This window comes from Triturus cristatus, chromosome 7 (assembly GCF_964204655.1).
Source record: "Triturus cristatus chromosome 7, aTriCri1.1, whole genome shotgun sequence".
NCBI lineage: Eukaryota > Metazoa > Chordata > Amphibia > Caudata > Salamandridae > Triturus > Triturus cristatus.
In genome coordinates, this window is record NC_140590.1 from 857,930,983 (window position 1) to 857,935,573 (window position 4,591).

The 4,591-nt window shown below is 45.5% G+C and overlaps 1 pseudogene; it reads right to left on the reverse strand.

Annotated features, from left to right (window-relative positions):
- Positions 1 to 1,671: 1,671 nt before the first annotated feature.
- LOC146810729 (protocadherin gamma-A11 pseudogene) lies at positions 1,672 to 4,047 on the reverse strand (annotated as a pseudogene).
- Positions 4,048 to 4,591: the final 544 nt, after the last annotated feature.

The window sequence follows — 4,591 nt, forward strand, 5'->3', positions numbered from 1 at the left end:
CATTAAAGTGGAAGCGCACATGGCGCTTTCACACAAAGTGAAAAAAATAATAATACATTTCTAAAGGTTCTGTAGCGCAGCCGCTAAAGTGACCGAGGCACACAATGTAAATTAAATAAGCGAGACCGCTATAGTGAAACCGTGTTGTATATTAAATAATTAAATGAGTGCGGCCGCTATAGTTAAAGCGGACTGCACTGTAATTTAAAAAATACATTACTATTAATACAAAAGCAAGACGCTTGCTGTCATGTCAGTGGAATAGGGGGAAGATCATTAAATAAAATAGTGCTCACCGACTTATAAAGCAGACTGTGTATCAACACAAGTAAAAGGTCCAGTCATTATGGGAATTTACAAATGCAGACAAGACTATTAAACCTATTACCAAATGAAAAGCAACAATTTTGCAAGGACAGCAACAGGAGCCAATTGAAAAGATAAGCGGGAAATGGGCAGAACTCCTATGCCATGCCGCAATACAGCATGCTTTGCAGAGCAGCGCATGCGCTGCCCGGCTCGTCCTAAAAAGTAGGGCTAGATACTCAAACATTACAACAAACAAATGATGGACGGAATGCTGACAATGCAGACATTCTCCCCCAGTCAAGAGATCTGGGTTAAATCCATCGTTCTTTTGCCCACTACGCCACCCCAGTTCAGACTTGGCAATATGCAAATCAGTCTTGACCCTGTGCCTCATGGGAACAGTCCAGCCCGAACTGCCAAGCCATGTCTTCCCTGGACCGGAATCAAGCATCCTAGGACTGGTTTCTGGCTATCAGCCGTCATCAGCCAGGATAGCTTGACTCCAGTGGCGTAGTGAGCACGGGTCCCACGTCTGGGAATACCCATCCCACTTAGGGCGAAAAGCGTTACAACAAACAAATGATGGACGGAATGCTGACAATGCAGACATTCTCCCCCAGTCAAGAGATCTGGGTTAAATCCATCGTTCTTTTGCCCACTACGCCACCCCAGTTCAGACTTGGCCATATGCAAATCAGTCTTGACCCTGTGCCTCATGGGAACAGTCCAGCCCGAACTGCCAAGCCATGTCTTCCCTGGACCGGAATCAAGCATCCTAGGACCGGTTTCTGGCTATCAGCCGTCATCAGCCAGGATAGCTTGACTCCAGTGGCGTAGTGAGCACGGGTCCCACGTCTGGGAATACCCATCCCACTTAGGGCGAAAAGCGTTACAACAAACAAATGATGGACGGAATGCTGACAAAGCAGACATTCTCCCCCAGTCAAGAGATCTGGGTTAAATCCATCGTTCTTTTGCCCACTACGCCACCCCAGTTCAAACTTGGCCATATGCAAATCAGTCTTGACCCTGTGCCTCATGGGAACAGTCCAGCCCGAACTGCCAAGCCATGTCTTCCCTGGACCGGAATCAAGCATCCTCAAACATAGCAGATATCAGGGAGGTGCCCTTCTTCCTAACTCTGGAAAATTTGAAAAGGGGGTTCAATGCCCTTTTTTCTCTTTCTGCTTCCTTGGAGTTAGTGGAGGAGCTCTAGAGTCAAAGGCCGATCAATTCTAGCCATTTCTAAATAATACATATTTTAAGTTGAACATTTCATGATTTACCAGTTTTTGTTCTCTGCCACTGTAGCATATTGCAGTCGAGAAACAGTGAATGAAGTGTACTTTTGGTGACAATTATTCACAGCTGACGTTGCAGAAAAGCCAATTTTACGTCCATTTCACTAAAATACAGATAAAGTGAACGTACCTGAACAAATAGCTGGTCCTCTTTGCCGATACTTAAAAAATCTTCAGTCAGGAGTGGAGGTCCCCCAGTTTCAGAATTTTGATTTTCTGAAAGAGTATTTGTCCTGCTTGAACTTTGGAACTTGAACTGACTTTTCCCAGATTCTGCTGTTAAACACGCGTCACGAGAATAGGTCTGAAGAAAAGCTCTGACACCATCAATGCCCACAAACTGAGAGGCAGGAAGTGAGTTGAAGCTAACCCCGGATGACACAGAGAGCTGAGATTCCTTCCAGTGATGAACTCTGATGGCCAAAAGAAGAATTATGAGGAAAAGGAACAAGAATGAAACAACAGCAACAGCGATCACCAGATACAGGGTGAGGTTTGACTCCATGTCTGCAGGAGCTGAAGGGTCACTTATATCCTGAAGCATTTCCGGCATACTGTCTGCCAACACTATGGTGACTGTAACTGAAGAAGAGAGTGGCGTCTGCCCATTGTCCTTCACTAGGACCACCAGGAATTGTTTTGTGGCATCTTTTTCCATAATGGGACGGGCTGTCCTGATTTCTCCAGTGTGAAGACCTACAGTAAACAGTCCCTGGTCTGTGGACCTCAGCAACTGGTAGGAAAGCCAAGAATTCTGTCCTGAATCAGCGTCAACAGCGACCACCTTAGTTATCAGATAACCCGGTTCAGAGGAGCGTGGCGCCATTTCCACCCCAGAGGACCCATCTATGGGGGTCGATGGGTATAATATTTCAGGAGTGTTGTCATTCTGATCCAGTATGTAAAATGTCACAGTGGAATTACTCATAAGAGTAGGAGAGCCGCCATCTTGAGCTTTCACTTGGATTTGAAATTCTGTGAACTGCTCAAAGTCAAAAGAAAGAAGAGCATAGATGACTCCAGATTCGGAATTAATAGATATGTAAGAAGATAATGGCGTTCCTTCAATGTGTCCATCAATGATGGAGTAACTGATCTTACCATTCTTCTCCCAATCAACATCTGTTGCCTTAGCTCTAAAAATTGAAGTACCTTTAGGTGTATTTTCCATTATAAAGGCGCTATATGACAATTGATTAAATACTGGTGTGTTGTCGTTTTCATCTGTAATCTCTAGGTTTATGGTTTTGGTTTTATAAAGTGGTGGCGTTCCGCTGTCTGTGGCTGTAATTGTTATGTTATATTGTGGAACACGCTCCCTGTCCAAAACACCACTAGTTACCAAACTATAATATTTTCCAATTGATTTATTCAACTGAAAGGGCAGATGAGGTGGCAAAAAGCAAGTGACTTTTCCATGCTCTCCCGAATCCCTATCGTATACCTCCAGAAGAGCAATGACTGTACCCAAAGGGCTGTTTTCCGGTACCTGATTCAGCACAGATGACGTTAATATCTCCGGGATATTATCATTCACATTAATGACTTCTATAAAAACTTTGCAGCGTGAAGATAGAATCCCATCACTCCCTCGGACTTCAAACTCATACAATTCGGAATCTTCAAAATCCAGATTTTCAATCAGAGATATTTCTCCAGTTTTAGAATCCAGCTTGAGTTTTTCCACAATGCTTTCCTCCATTTTGCTAAAGGAATATGTTATTATTGCGTTTGTTCCCTGATCAATATCAACAGCTGTGACGCTGCCCACAACAGTCCCCTTGGGTGTGTCTTCGGGCACACTGATCTTATAAACAGTCTCATTGAAAACTGGAGCATTGTCGTTGAAATCCTGCACATTGATCTGTATCCTCATGGTGCCGGATCTGACCGGATCCCCTCCATCCGTAGCTGTGAGGATCAAGCTGTGAACTTCCTGCTCCTCTCGGTCCAGGGGTTTCTCTAGGACCAGCTCTGCATACTTTGTGCCATCTGTACTGCTTTTTATGTCCAATGTGAAGTGTTTATTTGCACTCAGTTGATAGTTCTGCAGAGAGTACACGCCCAGATCTCCATCGTGTGCCTCGGGCAGCACAAATCGGGTGCCGGGGGCAGTCATTTCAATGACTTGTAATATTATTTGATCATCAGTAAATGCGGGGGCGTTGTCATTAATATCTTGAATCTCCACTTCGACCTCATACACTTTCATAATGTTCTTTGAAATGACCTCTACATTTAATAGACACTGAGCGACTTGTCTACACAAGCTTTCCCTGTCAATCCTTTCATTGACATTTAAATGTCCATTTCTTAAATTAAGAGCAAAATACTGCTTCCTACCTCTGACTTCTATGCGGGCTCCTCCTCCTGAAAACTCCTTTGTATCCATCCCCAGATCCAGAGCCACATTCCCAACAAAAACGCCTTTCCTCATTTCCTCGGGAATGGAATAACGCAGCTGCCCGGAAGCGGCTCCACAGACTGTCAGCACAGCAACAAGAAGCAGCAGAGAAGCCCCGGAGTAACAGCGCCTCGATGCCTGAGTCCCGGAGTAACAGCGCCTCGATGACTGAGCCCCGGAGTAACAGCGCCTCGATGACTGAGCCCCGGAGCAACAGCGCCTCGATGACTGAGCCCCGGAGCAACAGCGCCTCGATGACTGAGCTCCGAAGAGACACCCTCTCGGTGTAGGGGCCATTGCAGGCACAGTAAATCCCTCGAAATATCTGCAGCACTGTAAGGTCTGGAAAGGACGCCCGGTGACAGACTTAACTCACGGAGAGTCTGCAGAGCACTGAGACGACCAGAGAGTTTCCCTTCTGACGGGGAATGCTGTGTTTTAACCACATGGTTTGGTTTCTCTCTTCGTGTTTATTCTTCTGTGATGGATTAACAGCGGCGCTCAGTGTCCTAATCGGTAATTGCAGCGGTTCCCATAGAGTAGTGCTGATGCTTAGCTGTTACCCACAGAGGGGTTG